Genomic DNA, 16683 nt, shown 5'->3' on the forward strand with positions numbered 1-16683 from the left:
GCCTACATGTCTGTTGGACATTCAGGATACAGTCAGATCCCATTTCACAACCCCTTATTTTTGTCAGATATAAATCCAGCAACTACTGGACATGCAGCTGTCCATACTGTCTAAGTGAATCTTTGAGGACTCCTTCACTAGGCAGATGGTTCAAAGGTAACAGGACCATGCTGTACCCAACGCACAGTGGGAATTACAGATGCAGCAGGATCTCTCAGAGAAAACTCATTTCCAATCTCCTCTTCTCAGATCTTTGACAACTTTGTTTTTTAAATCTTGATCTGGATGAGAGTTTCAAAAGTTGCTAAGCAAATTCAGAGTCATTTCCTCTTGCCTGTGTGTAGAGGTGAAGAGTGGTGGATTCTTGTCTCTAACTCATCCACTCTCTCAATACACGTGAAATCGGTGCCACAACTGAAACTAAGAGAGGAAGGCCATACTCTAAAGCCATGGTTCATACCACTGGACGGAGCCAAGAGCAACACAGTGGTGAAATGTTTTCAAGGTTATCTGGGCATTCAATGGTGATGCCAGAAGGGGTAGTGGAGACTTCAGACTTCCGCTTATGCTAAACTGTGGACCAGAAAGAGAGAGAGACAGACAGACTCAAAATTCAGCAAATGAATTTTCCATAAAGTCTTCTGTTTCTCTCCCCAATCTCCATCCAAAAGCAAGTTCAATTTTCCATCAATCACTGTCAGCCAAATAGATTTCTCAATCCTACCATATTGGCCTGCCCTTGATTATAATGCTGTCTACAACAGGTATAGCTTGGGGGTGGGGGTGGGGGGGTCACAAAGAGCATGCTCTTAGAAATGAACAAATATTAGTAAGAATTTCCCACCATCCCCTTCAAGCTCCTACCCCATTTCCTCTCTGCATATTTCAGGCTTCTTCCAAGGAAGAGCCCATGGGTATGTGCTAATTTGCACAGTGGCCTTAGAAGGTACTATTCTAATTGCTTCAGCTGAAATCCATTTATTTTATAGCCCAATAAAATTCTGTGTGCAATGGTAAATAAAACCATGTGGATGTGGCCTCAATGCACAGTTCTCTGGGCTCCATTTGCAGTCCGTGATAAATTAAAGGGGAAAAAAAAAACCATTGTGCAAACGGATGCAATTAGCTGAAACGGTATATTTTTGGCCTCTGCTGATGTCTGCTTACATTCAATTCCCCACTTGAAAACCAATCCTCATTTGAAAGCTAACTAGAAAAATCTCCGTAATACAGATGGACCTCATTTGGCTGCATGTTGATGTGCAAAGACACCTTTATACATTAAATTGCAGTGTTGACTTCTGCACTTGAAATTTCATTTTGTCATTTTTAATCACAATGAGCAAATGTCATCCTTAATAATAACCCTCTGCTTCTCTATAATGCCTTTCAACAAAGAACCTGAAAGCACTTTTGCAAATATTAATAAACCAAAATTCACAACAACTCCCAGAGGCGTCTGTATTGCAGGCTGAAAAGAAGCCCAAAGTCATGAAGTGACTTTGCTAATCCACACAGGAAACTAAGCTCAAGGAGGAGAAACAAAGACTATCATCTGGGTTATGTCAGCCTCACCTCATTCATGTTCACCAGGCATTTTCAGCCACAACTGGAATGCCAGGGCCCAAGGAATGAAGGAAAGACAATTTGGACACTTAACTAAGATTCATGCTTATTTTTTTCCTTCCCTCCTCTATTCGTTCTATATGACATTGGGTCCCAAATTCATACATTCAATCCAACTTGTCCCTTACTTTCCATACTCATGAAGAGCCCTACATATCTATTAATATGTCAGTCCTAACATATCCAAGCCAAACTCATGATGCCCACTCCAGAAAATCTGTTTATACCTCATTCATTCCCCTTTCAGTAACTGGGAATTCTTTCCTAGTTTATCAGTCCAAAAGTCTTAGAGTCATCTTTGGCTCTTCCTCTTCTCACCCCATGGCAAATTACCTGTGAATCTTATTGGCTCTACTTTGTAAATAAACCCAGAGGCCAAACAATTTTCATCACTTCTCTCTGGGCCCACCTCACCATTATCTGTAGTCTGGACTAGTGAATCTGCCTATTATCTCCATGTTCCCAACTTTGCCTGCTAATCTACCTTTCCACAGCAGACAGATTGATCCTTTTAAAAATGTAAGTCATTCCTGTACTCCTTTGCTTAAAGGTCTTCAAAGTCTTCTAATCTCAGAGTTAAATCCCAAGTCCTGACATGAGCTAGCCCCAATAACTCTCTGAATTTATCTACTGCTACCTCCTCCTCCTCACTTCTTTAGCTCCAGCCCTGCTGTCTTTTATGGTCCTCAAATAAAACAAACATGCTGCTCCAGCCTCAGAGTCTTCACCCTAGCTTATCTCTGCCTGGAATGCTCTTCCTCCAAATATCCCAATGCTTGCTCCTGCCCATTAAGTCTTTGCTCAAGCATCACTTTGGCAAAGAGGTCTTCCCCAGCTACCTTATCTAGCATACACAGGACCACCCTCTATAACACTCTAAGCCACTAACCTCCTTGTGTTTATTTTCATATCACTTAACAGCTGGCATCAGTTTTCAAGTTACCCTTACATATGAATGGGCATTGTGATGTAACAAGTCTTCCTCTGAGGATTCAGAAATTCCTCCTCCTCCATTGGAGAAGATGAAATGCTACTAATTTAAAAGTCTTTATGGGGTGGCTGGGTGGCTCAGTCAGTTGAGCGTCCGACTTTGGCTCAGGTCAGGGTCTCATGGTTCATGGCTTTGAGCCCCGCATTGGGCTCTGTGCTGACAGCTAGCTCAGGGCCTGGAACCTGCTTCAGATTCTGTGTCTTCCTCTCTCTGNTCTTTTAAAAAGATTTCTAAATGACTATTTTTTCCCTAAAATTTTAAGGCAATATTGTCATAATATTTCAAAGAATTTTCTCATATTAGGTCATAGACAAGCCCCAAAACTACTTCTAAGATTGAGCCTTCCTGAACTGTGACGATTATAACTGAAAACAAATTTAAAAAGAGAGACACCATTTTATTTCAATTAATTCTCCATAGCTTACTAAATAAGTCAGGTCCACTCTTTACTACAGTGGATAACTTCTGTCAGTGGTCTTGATAAAAGCTTCAAAGTCCTCCACCAGGTGTACTGCTAAAGAAGAAGGAAGGAAGGAAGGAAGGAAGGAAGGAAGGAAGGAAGGAAGGAAGGAAGGAAGAAAAGAAAGGAAAGAAAGAAAGGAAAGAAAGGAAAGAAAGAAAGGAAAGAAAGAAAGAAAGAAAGAAAGAAAGAAAGAAAGAAAGAAAGAAAGAAAGAAAGAAAGAAAAGAAAAAATAGATTCACTAGTGGGTATATGTATGTTCACTTCTTTTTTAAGTTTATTCGAGAGAGACACAGACAGTGCAAGTGGGGGAAGAGCAGAGAGATGGAGAGTGAATCCCAAGTAGGCTCTGTGCTGCCAGTGCAGAGCCCAACGTGGAGCTCAAACCCACTAAATTGCACAATCGTGACCTGAGCCAAAACCAAGAGTTGGACACTCAACTGACTGAGCCACCCAGGTGTCCCTTCACTTCTTTAATATAGACCACAACATTTCTAATTTTTTCTTCTGGAACTGTAATATTAGTTTGAAGATATTTGTTTTGCCAAATTATGGATTATCTTGCAAGGACCTCCTTGTTTAATCTTCTGTTTCTTCTTTTGGTTTATAATTTAGATCATGACAAAAAGGTAGTAAAAATAATCATCAAACAAAATGAGGAAAGGAAACTCAAGCCACTGGTTGGGTTCAAATCTTCATTTTGCTAGTATTTTTAAGTATATAAAACACCTCCTAACTCAATATATAAGGCTACCATTAAAGCTAAAAATAAACCATCACAAAGAAAGGTAACTACAAACCAATATCCTTCATAGATTAAAAAAAAAAAAGACCTATAAAATCCTTAAAAGATTAGCAAAGTATTGCCATATATGAAAAGCATAGTACATCTTGACCAAGCAGGGATTAACATTAAAAAATTTAGTAAGTGTAATTTTCCCTATCAACATAGTGTTTTTAAAAAATCATTTGGCCATCTCAATAGATGGAGAAAAATCAATCAACAAAATTCAACATCCATTCACAATAGAAGCTTTCAATAAGGTAGGATCAGAAAGGAACTTACTCTTCCTGGTAAAAGGCATTACATAAAATCTACAGCTAACTTTATATTCAATGGTGAAAGATTGAATTATTTCCCTGATTAGATCAATAATAAGTCCAAAATGTCCAACCTCACTTCTATTCAATCTCATACTGAGGTCCCAGCTAGTGTAATAAGGCAAGAAAAAGGCAAAGCATTTAGATGAAAAATAGATAATACACAAGAAAAATTATTAAAATCCCTAAGTAAATTTACAAATTATAAATACATATATAAATATGTAATATATCTGTATACTGCCAAAGAATAATCAGAAATTGTAATTTAAAACCCAGAACAATTTATAATGCCATCAAAAAAGAAGTGTTTAAGGATAAGTCAAACCGATATGTACAAGATTTTATATTGAAAATTTCAAAATATTTGTAAGGGCAATCAAAGAAAAATCTAAGGAAATAAATATGCAAGTTTTATGAATCTCAACAACAGATATTGTTAAGATTTCAATATTCCCCAACGGATCTATAGATTTAATCCCATCCCAGTATAGGGAACATCATCAAAATAAAGAGCTTTTTCAAAGACATTGTTAAGGAAAAGAAACTATCTACAAACTGGAAGAAAATATTTTCAAGAGATGTGAATGAGAAAGAATGTGTATCCGGAATATGTAAAGAACTCTCACAACTCAATAAATAAATAAATAGCAAAGGATTTGATGCACATTTTATCAAAGAAGCAAATGACTACATGAAAAGGTGTTCCAATATAAGAATGCAAACATAAACCACAAGAAATTACCACTACATGCTTATGAGAATGGCTAAAACACAGCACAGAAACAAAAAAGTAGCGATATCTAGTACCGATGAGATATCTAGTAAAGTGAAATGTTACCATCACTTTAGAAAACTGTTTAACATTTTTACAGTTAAACACACTCTAAAATAAATAATCCAGCTAGTCCTTCAACTAATAAAAGGATAAATAGTTTTACATCTATACAATGGAATATAACTGCAATAAAAAGCCAAGAACTACTAATGTATTTAACTTAAATCAATCTCAAGAAGATTTTGCTAAATCAAAGAAGCTAGGCACAAAATAGTACACATTGTCTGATTTCACTTGTTTAACACTTTGCAAAAGACCAAATATTTCTGGAAAGAAATCAGACCAATAGTTTCTAGGAGGTAGGAATGGAGACAGGGACTATCAAAGAACAAAAGAAACTTTTGGGCGCTAATGGGAATATTCTAAATCTTGACTGTGGTGGTTGCTACATAGGTATGTACCTTGTACATGTTTGTTAAAACTCACTGATCTGTGCGCCAAAAGAGATGGATGATGGATTTTACTCTCCGTTAATATGCCTCACTAAACCTGGTACACAGGAAATAGTAATTAAGTGTTATATAGGAGAAAGACAAAATTGGTAGTAATTGAGAGTGTACAGGAGAAAACTTTAGTGGCTTTAAGGCTGCAGAGTTGCAGACACTTTAGAAGGCAGTGGGCCTCATTGGAAAAAAGTTATTTTCAGATGTTATACCTGGAATGTGATAAGCTGAGGGTTTTATTTATTTATTTAAATCCAAGTTAGTTACCCTATAGTGTAGTACTGGTTTCAGGAGAATTTAGGGATTCATCACGTACATATAACACCCAGTGCTCATCCCCGACAAATGCCCTCCTTAATGCCCATCACCCATTTAGCCCATCTCCCCACTCACCTCCTCTCTCCATCAGCCCTCAGTTTTCTGTATTTAAGAGTCTTTTGTGCTTTGCCCCCATTTTATATTTCCTTCCCTTACCCTATGTTCATCTGTTTTGTTTCTTAAATTCCACACATGAATGAAATCATATAGTATTTGTTTTTCTCTGATTTATTTCACTTAGCATAACACTCTCTAGTTCCATCCATGTTTTTCAAAATGGCAAGAATTCTTTCCTTTTGATGGCTGAGTAATATTCCATTGTACATATATATACTACCTCTTCTCTATCCATTCATCAGTCAGTGGGCACTTGGGCTCTTTCCATAATTTGGCTATTTGATAGTGCTTATATATTGGGGTGCATGTACCCTTTCAAATCAGCATTTTTGTATCCTTTGGATAAATTCCTAGTAGTACATTTTTGATGGGGCTTAAACATACATAGTAGGAGATATGGGTGACACAGCTCCCACTTTCCACTGTAACAGACTAAAGAGGTACGATTTCTCCTCTACAATCCTGAAACTCAGTCTAGAGTCTTATATTGGGATGCAATGCCATTTGGGAAAGTGGGTGGAACTCAGGCTGGTTTCCCAGATTTTCAATTCTAAGAATTATGGAGTACAGGAGGTGGAATATAATAGAAGCAATTATAGAATTTAACCAAAAGAAGGGCTGGAGAACAGACCAAATTATAGTTACCCACTTTAACCAAGAGACATAATTTACTATGAGTGACCTGATGTAAATTTTATTTCCTTAACCTCTTTCCTCAAGCTTCTCTTCTTTAGACAAAACTGTAAAGAAAATATTACATAACTACGTATTCAATGATTTTTGTGAGGAGTCCTATAGTAAAATACAAGAAATGTCTTTAGTATCCAGTATCTACCTAGTATTCAACACATTTTAGCCTCAAGAAAAAAGAAGGAACCCTTTCTATAGGAATGTGTAGCAGAAACTACTGCCAATCATCTTCTAAAACTCTAAAAAGTTTCTAATCCAGCTGGGCCTGCAAAAGTTAGTTAGCAGGTGCTGTTTACAAATTTAAATTTTAGTCATAATGTAATGTAAGTTAAAGAACAAGTGAAGATATTTTTATTAATTGGTAATTTGAAAATGCTAGATATAAGGACTGCTAAAAATTTATGTGCTAAAAAAAAAAAAAGACAAAAAACCGTGATGACTTTATAAACAGGCATAGTGGAAGCTTCCCAAAGAAAAATAATTTCTTTGCATGATGAAGGGTTTGTATTGGATTGTTTAGTATTTTCCTATAATCCATGATTTTGCATCCTCTGGAAAGAACTAATCAGAGAAAATTCTCCTAAGTAATTGGCAAATATCCAATTCTGAACAAGAGGGTTTTTTAAGGCCATGTCACTCAGAAACCAGTTACTAGGGCTATAGCCACAGTCCATCATAACAGAATTCAGGCTTCAGAATTCTTTCTTCAAGTTGGAAGAAACTTGTAGGGAAGGACTGGGAAAGAATTGAGTTTTGAGAATTCACACTTTAAGCCCCCTGCAGGATAATCTCATATACATTATGTCCATTTAATTCTCAGAACAACCATTGAGGTAATTCCTAGTTTACAAACGGTGATATCAAGGGAGGTTTAATTCAATCCATACTCAGCTAAAAAACAATAAACAAAACAGAAAAGTAAACAATACTTCAGGTGTTTAAAATAAGGTTAGAACATAGGGCTTCAGGCAAAGGAGAGACTTAAAACTTCCCTTGTGTGCAGATTCTTAGTCCATTTTAATAGTAAAATGGAGGATTCACCAGCTAATAGCATCAAAACTTACATCTTTAGGCTGTTTTACTGTTCACAAAAATTTCACAAATTCTCTCTGGTTACATTTTCGCATAATCTTATTTATCGTCAGGCCATCTGTTAGATGTATATGATCCCATTTTCCAGGTATAGAAATTCAGAGTCAATGAGATGAAGTACCTTATTCAGTGTCTTAAAAAAGCCAATAGAGCGGGGCTCAAACTTATCTTCAAATTCTAATTAAAATGTTGAGTAAAATTGATACACTGAGAAGATACCTACTGTCTGAACTGAGGCTTCAACTGCCTCCTGACTCACCACCGTGGACCTTCTGGTTGTCCTGTATCCCAATCTGAGAGTCACAGCTCTGTATCTTTTACTCTAAAATAATATGAACACTGGGGAAGAAATAAGCTTACAGAGGATGTAGTAACCACTACATAGCCACTTATAATCATTATGCCATTAATATTTACAGTAACATAATTAGTGTGCATTTTATTCCCACCAAATGGAAGGCAACAAGACCAGAGAAGTTGGGTTTCTTGTGCAAGTTTACACCACCGAATAGGGATTTCAGCCAACCCAGTGGCAGAAGTCTGTCTCAGAAGTCCCCATCTGTCTTGTGATGCTTCAATGTAGCTTTTATTTTTACACCAGAAGCTTTTGATTTCATGGAGGTAAAGTACATAAATTGTATTATACTTAGAGGAGACACTAGATCATAAATAGAAGCAAGGGAGTTTTTGTTTTGGTTTGGTTTTTGGTTTTGTTTTTTAAAGCCTGGTACAACAAGAATATCCCACAATCCCACATTCAAAATTTGGTGATGGATGATGTTCGGGATCAACATTCCTGCAAAGGCCCAAGGGCATCATTTGCTTCTAACACTTTCATTTTTCACTGGTTCGAAATGTGCATACAGATGCTTTTCTAGCTTTTAGTCCTAGAAGCTTCATTTTTGAAAGCGATTGTGAGGAATAGTTGGCTTAATGATGTGGCAGAGATATTTCTGAATATCGAGAAACAAAGAGATTATAATACTACACTAAATTCTTCAGTATTTAAGAGTATGAAATGTATCTGAAACAGTATTTTTTCAAAATCTAGTGTTAAATTACAGTCTGGGATGTTAAAATGATACAGATTAGCAAATATTATTCTCCCCCCTTTTTAGTATCTATTCATACAAGCCAAACTAGTTCTTAAATGAAACTAAACATGTTTTGTTGTTTTTTAACTTAAATCTTTTGGAGCACCTGGGTAGCTCAGTGGGGTAAGCGTCTGACTTCGGCTCAGGTCATGATCTCACGGTTCATGAATCTGAGCCCTGCTTATCTGGCTCTGTGCTGACAGCTCAGAGCCTGGAGCCTGCTTCAGATTCTGTGTCTGCCTCTCTCTCTGTTCCTCCCCCACTTGTGCTCTGTGTCTCAAAAATAAACAAACATCAAATTTTTTCTTAATTCAAATCTTTTCCCTGTCCCTGTTTTTTGAGACAAACACCTCCCATGGTGTTTGGTGAAGGTGGGATTTTCCTACATTTTAATTGTAAATTCCTGATAGTCTGTAGGCATGAGGTGTTAAATAAAAAGGTGCCAACAAACATTTAGAGAGGATCTCATATGTGCTAGTTCCTAATCATACATTTTCCTATTTTATTCTCTTAACAATCATGTGAGATAAACATTAATACCCCTATTATAAGGCTGTGCAAACTGAGGTTCACAAAGGTGAAGTATTGATTCCAGGTCACATAGTTGGTACATCTGACTCTAAAGTACATCTTTTTTCCAATTTACCAAGGATTGGCCAAATCTAGCCTGCTTATAAATAAAGTTTTATTGGAAAACTGCTATGCTCACTTGTTTACATGGAATCAAGGACAGAACTGGGATGATATAAAGGTCCATATACATACTCTTGTCTTCATTAGCCATATGGTCTCTGTGGCAACTCAACTCTGTCACTGTGATATGATAGAGCCATAGACAATTCCTAAATGAGTAAGCATCACTGTGCTCCAGTAAAACTTTATTTGCAAAAAAAATTAAAAGGGGGGGGTAATGCCTATTTTGCCTTGCAAGATGTAGTTTGTCAGCCCCCTCCCTGGTATAGCATTGTGTCCCATAAAGCAGAATTGTGGCAAGTTCATTGAAAAATACAGAAAGTCTGAGAACTTTTTATTTGTTTACTTTTTTTTTTTAAACAGAGGTTGAAAAGTTCAGGTGTTTCAAGTTCAATTTCCTTCTAATTATTTGAGCATAAATCCTGTTGTTTTTCCAGTGCCTTCTATTAAAAGAATGCTGGGAACATTAGCATCCGGTATTAGAATGATCTTGGTCTACAAGGAATGCTCTCAGAATAGGTATAGTATAGAATTTATACATATTGACCATTCAGGCGCCCTCTCTATGACAGACCTAGCCGAATATACAGACAAGGCTTTGGCCTTCAGAAAGGTCATAATTTAAAAAGCAAAGAAAAACTCTATACAACACACCACACAGGCATAGCACAGAGCACACAAAAGCCTGAGATCTCACTGCTAAATCTCCCAGCTCAGGTACAATCCCAAAGCTCCGTGAAATGGCGTCTCAAATGTGCTCTCTGCCCACTTATCTTACCCAGCAATATGGTCTTGATTGACACCACATCTCCCAAGTGAAATGAAAACTGGAGCCAAACCCAGACACCCAGCCAAAGGAAAAGAGTGCATTTGGCAGTGGAGCATGTGTTAGATGTCAGTCATATGGGGTAAGAATTCCAGCCACAGGGGGAGCCTGGCATTTTGCGGGAGAAATATGAAACAGGCATGATCCCAGATTTACAATGGTCTACAAACGGATGTCACTGCTTGAGGACCAAAAAAAATAAAGTTACTACTGTTCTCCTGTATCATTATACAGGAAAGCATAAAACTGGCTTTAACCAGGTTTGAGCTAAGGCAGAATGACAGAGGGATGCTTTGTTCCCAAAGCACTTAACATTTTGTACCTCAAACTGAAGGGAGGATTTAAGCAAGAACCTAGACAATTTTATTCATTTTCAAGTCAGAGATAAAAACGAAATATGTTTAGGAACGGACCATAGTAGCATTTAGTATGTTCCAGGCACTGTTCTAAGTGTTCACAAATGAGAAGTTTAAGTTCTTAAAAATCTTATGAGGCAGCTACAATTACTGTCTAGTTTTACAGATGCAGAAGTGGAGGCAGAGAGGGGCCCTAGCTGTGGGCCCTCCCACAGCTGCAGAATTCAGTCTGGGCTCTGAACCACTTAGGCTGCTTGTTCGTGCCTCCACAGGTGGCCATCTCAGGCTATTATTTTCTCTCCGAATCTCTGTTTTCTCAGGCACAAAAGGGGGAGGAGAATCCTTTCCTCACCAAATGACTATGGAGAGTAAAGAAAAAATGCAAATTGTCCAAAAGGATGTTTAAAACACAAAAACTTTCCCGTTTTATGAGCTCTTAACCACATATCAAGCATGGTGACAAAACGTTTGCAATTTAATCTCCTTAATCTCAAGAAGGCCTCATGACATAGATACTATTATCCATATTTTACGCATGAAGAAATTGAAGATCCAGATACATGCTGTGCTTAAAGTCCTACTAGACCTTGGGGCCTCTGGGTGACTCAGTCAGTTGAGCATCCCACTCTGGATTTTGGCTCAGGTCATGATTCCAGGGTTGTGGAATCGAGCCCCGCATCAGGATCCATGCTTAGTGTGGAGCCTGCTTAAGATTTCTCCCTCTGCCCCCCCATCCCCTGCTCCTTCTGCACCCTCTCTCTCTCCCTCCCTTCCCCTGCCCCTCTCCCCAACTCACAAACTTTCTCTTCTAAAATAATTAAATACATACACCAGGCTAAATCTAGTTAGGAGCAAAGCCAGGCCTCAGATTCCAGAGGCTAGTATGGGCTTGTTAAAAAATTTATGCCCTTGTTTTAAGAAAAAGGCTGTAGCTGGCAAAGAACTAGGAAGGTTCTAGATATTTGAAATGGATGGTATCTTTCTGATTCTCAAGCAAAACCCTTGATCTTGGGATTGGTCGTGTAACCATCATCTCTTACCCCTAGAATCCACCTTTGGAAATCCCCATTGAGGTGCTATTGGGAGTATAATAGAAAGAAGGAAAGAAATTTGAACTTCCCAGATTTGCTCCATAGAACCACACATATAGGGGTGCCTGGGTGCCTCAGCCAGTTAAGCGTCCAACTTCAGCTCAGGTCATGATCTCCCACAGCCGGCTCTGTGCTGACAGCTCAGAGCCTGGAGGCTGCTTCAGATTCTGTGTCTCCCTCTCTCTCTGCCCCTCCCCTGCTCACTCTGTCTCGGTCTCTCAAAAAAAATACTTAAAAAAAAAATTAAAAAAAAAAAAGAACCACATGTATAGTTCCCACTATAGGAGACAGTAATTATGTGGAGGGCCCCTGGAGTTTCACATGTATCACTTCTAGGTGAGTTTTACCTCATCTATTTGTTACAGCTTTTTCAATATCTAACAACAGAATGCTCACAGCAGGTAAAGCAGATGTGAAAAAGTCCTAATGGAATTGTTCAAGTCAGAACTAAATACAGTAAAACCTCGGATTGCAAGTAACTTGTTCTGTGAGAATTTGGCAGAACGAGCCAACATTTCTAATAAATTTTAACTTGATAAATGAGCGATGTCTTGCAATACAAGTAGTACGTGACACTGAATGTCACATGATCACAACTGAGTCAAAGGTTCTTGAATTTCGCTTTGATATACAAGTGCTTTGGATTACAAGCATGTTTTTGGGATGAATTAGGCTCACAAACCAAGGTTTTACTATATAAAGGAAAAGGTAACTAAAAATATTAGATCTTATCTTGACGGAGAATGAGCTTCCTATGCCAAAACATTAGAACATTCCCCCCGAAATTACTTTTGACCTAGGATTACAACAGATATTGTCCTAGGCCACCAGTGAGGGGGCAGATTAAGTTCATACTAGTTATTTCTTGCTCAGCCCCTTGAAGTTTTTACATTGGTTAAAATGTGAGGGGGGGGCAGGGGGATGGAATTCCCTATGGCTTATCACAACTGTTCACTTTGTTTTTTGTTCACAAAACTTACAATTCCCAAATAACCCATTTGCTTCATAACTCAAAGCTTACACTCACTGTGGCTACCACACTGCATCATGTGTCCAGAGTCGGACCCCCGAAGTGTGGCCCTCCTCCTCCTCAGTGGGAGCCAGGCCTGAAACACAGTCCTGGGCTTTTTCTTCTCACCTGGTATTCTTGGTTTAATCCCTGCCCTGCCAGGCATTTTAAATAAACTTCCTATTGCTGAGACAGACTCTTGACTCTCTCATTCACTAGTATCTGTTTTGCAACTCCAGCCCAGCCTTAAACTTAGAAGTCAGGGGGCACCTGGGTGGCTCAGTCGGTTAAGCATCCAACTTCAGCTCAGGTCATGATCTTGCAGTTCATGGGTTTGAGCCCCACGTCAGGCTTTGTGCTGATAGCTCAGAGCCTGGAGCCTGCTTCAGATGTTGTGTCTCCCTCTCTCTTCTCCACCCCTGCCCATGCTCTTTCTCTGGCTCTCAGCAATCAATAAATTAAAAAAAAAAAAAAAAGTCAGTCTCTTCTGTGTTTCCAAGGCAATAATGTCCAATAGAAATTTAATGCTAGTCATACACATAATTTTAGATTTTCTAGTGGCTGCATTAAAAGAGTAAAAAAAGATAAAATTAAATTAATATATTTTACTTAAACCTAATGTATTATAAAATGTTATTAAGTCAACAGGCAACAGAACATTTTTAGAAAATATTAAGGAGATCCTCTATATTCTCTTTTCTAGTATGTCTTTGAAAACTGGCATGTATCTTACACTTACTTGATCTATACAGATTTCCTAAAATGTATGAAACGCCCAGAGTTCGAGAGACCTCAAAAACAGACCACCAGAGACCAGAGTCAAAGCCAATCGGCAAGGGTCGTTTATTTGCAGGTTCGAACCTGGACCTCCACGCACTCGTCGCCGGTGACGCTGAGAGGCCCCGAACAAAGTCTTTGCAGCGTTTTTATAGACAGGAGTAAACAAGTCGTGGGGAGGGACAGGGAATCTCTATGGTNGTATAGCTGAAAAAATACTTTTCCCAAGATTCTCCCAAATATAATTCAGTTATTAGAAAACTGAAGTATCAACCTTTAATACTGAATTTAAATAAAATTTAAAAGTCAGTTCCTCAGTTACACTAGTCTTTTTTTTATAAAATACGAGAGCCACGTGAGGCTACTGGCCACTATATTGGATAGTGAAGTTCGAAAGGATGTAAAGTGTGCTTTCATTAGTTGCTCAGCTTTGAGCTGCCTCATAGGACATCTTCTATTTCTGTTTATACTCTTCTCCCTGTACTGCATCAGACAAACTGAATCACAAATCGGCTTGTTAGGATTCAATTGAGTGATAACCAGATCACAGGGTTTACTATGGATAAAGCCAGTGGTAAGGAAAGAGTCATCATTAGCAAAATCCTGTCTGAGAATTATGGCTAAAGGCTAAAAGAGTGGAGAGGAAAGACCTCAAAGCTAAATGAAGGAAATTGGGTTACTGGTGATTTTTCAAGGAAGGGAAGCTTTCAAATGTTTGAAGACATAAGAAATACCAATTAGAAAGAAGGCTTTAAAGATATGGGGGAAAATAGGATCTTAGGGAGAGCATATATGGAGGTGATACAGATGGATGAACAGAAAATAAATTAATGATTAAGAGTGAGATTTAGTATTAAAGAAAAGCCTAAGGACTCATAAATCCCTGAATCCTGTCTTAAAGTCAAAGTACAACCTTCCCCACAAGAGTGCTCCCAAAGGAATTACGGACACTATAGCAGAATGAGAACCAAAATACCACTTAGGCAATGGTTGTACCCAATTAATCAATGCAGAACTCTGATAAAATGCTGAACTGGAGACCCATGAGAAACTTCCTCTTCCTCATTTTCCCTCACATCCCAATCATAAATCTTGGAACCAGCACATAAAGACATGGCCACAAGGAGCCGGAGTGAGATAAATGGCTGGGGCTACAACAGGGCCTTCGCTTTATTTCCCAGCCCAGATCTTAGAAGGTAAAATTGGTCTTTCCTTCATTTTTTTTTTAAAATACTTCAAACTTACATTTGTAGAATCCTAAGAAGGGCCCTAAAGCCTTATTCTGTTCTACCCCCAACCTTTTTCTTTCAAACTTGGGGTACTCCTGAAATGTCTAGGGTGTTGTTAAAAATACTTTTTGAAAATAAATTATGGAATATATTTACAAGCAAACAGTCCTGAACTCTCAGTAGTTAACTAAAAAGAATCCAAAGGTCTGAATCAAACCCTCACACCAAAGGCTCATGTTTCAAGGTTGGAATTTTAGCCTTCTGTAAAACCTGGTTTTATAGAAAGTTTGCTTCTAAATTTTAGAGAACCCCATTTGTCTGAGTTTTCTGAGCTTCAAACTGACCCTGAGAAACTCCATCAGGACACCTCTGGTCAAGAAACATTTATGGAAATATTCAGGGCTAATCTCCATCTCAAGAGAACATTAGCATCTGCATCTCACCTCCAATACCAACTTCAGTCACAAACTAAGTTATTGTAATAACAATAGTACTTCTCCATTTATGTAGTTTGCTTGGAATAAATCTCTCAAATAGCCACATTCTTTTCTAGGGAAGCACGGGTCCAAAGGCTATAGCAGTCCCTCCAGGCAATTTGCAACCTTGTCTGACAAGAGAATGAAATGATGTGACTAAGTGTGACCCACACCATTCGTTGTATTCCCTTTATGGGCCAAATATTTCAAACAGGAATTGCTTTATGATCCCAACTGGCTGCATGGTGGACTCTTCCATTAAAACAAATCTGGAAGTTTATCAAGTACAGCATATTTGAAAGCTGCAGTTGGGTATTGGATAGATTCATGGATTTCACATTTTTATTTTTATGAATGCAGTCAAAATAAAAACATTACAAGAACCAAATCCACTAAAACATTGCTAAATCTGAATAGCGTAAGAATATTTATAGAAAAAATATATCAACACACACGTATGTGCATGACCATGTGCATACATATGTTGAAAATATAGATTACACAGAATTTCAGTTTAGAAAAGGATCAAACTGAAAATTCACTGGCAAGTCTCCCACACAAATAGACATTAACTGGAGAAAAACCAAAGACATGAGACAAAGACAAAAGGAAAAGAAAAACTTGTAATTATAAATATATCTAATAAAAGAAAATTTCAGATTTTACAGGGATACCATTTGGATACCCTGATACAGACTTCACATTTGGTGTCTTTATATAATCATAAATTCTAAAAATACTGATGAAAGGTCTTCTACGTGCCCAGTTCAGCGTCATTCACTTCTTCCCTACTTTCCGGAGAGAAGGATGACGGATTTCACTTTCGCCTCCAGAGGAGGGTGTGTCTTGGGAACTGGTCCCCTCCCAGAAGATGAAATCGAGCAGAGCCACTCGCAGATAGTTGATGTAACTAGCAATCGAAGCATGAATGCAGAGCACTATTGTCCCACAAGTATATTATAAACTTTTTTGTGGCATTGAGAGAGAAAATGGTGGACTTCTGCCCTGCAGATCCCAGAGAGGAAACGAAAATCACAGCTCTGTAATGGGAGGAGCTAGCATTGTGGAGAATCACTACATGAGGAAGGAACACAGGGATCTGATGCAAAGAACTGCCTTATTTAGATCATCAACTAGCATTCCTTGGAACCTAATTCTGAACCAAGAGAATGGGATAGTGCCCTCTTCAACACTTTGGTCCTCCCTTGGAGATTCTGAACCAGCAGAGGACAAGCAAGCACCTTTTGTACTGAATTACATCCTACTGTCCATACAGGTGCTTTTTGGCAGCAAGAAGCAAGGGCAAGTTAGATTAATGAAATTGTCCTTTCTCTTTGGTCTGCTAAGATATGGGGGTCCACAGGATCCTCCCTCTTCCACACCGCATAAGCTTCTGGGGTTCTTGGATACATTGGGTGCGGGGAGGGAGCCCTGAGAAGAAATTATTAGATTTCT

This window comes from Crocuta crocuta, unplaced genomic scaffold (genome assembly GCF_008692635.1).
Source record: "Crocuta crocuta isolate KB4526 unplaced genomic scaffold, BGI_CrCroc_1.0 scaffold279, whole genome shotgun sequence".
Classification (NCBI taxonomy): Eukaryota; Metazoa; Chordata; class Mammalia; order Carnivora; family Hyaenidae; genus Crocuta; species Crocuta crocuta.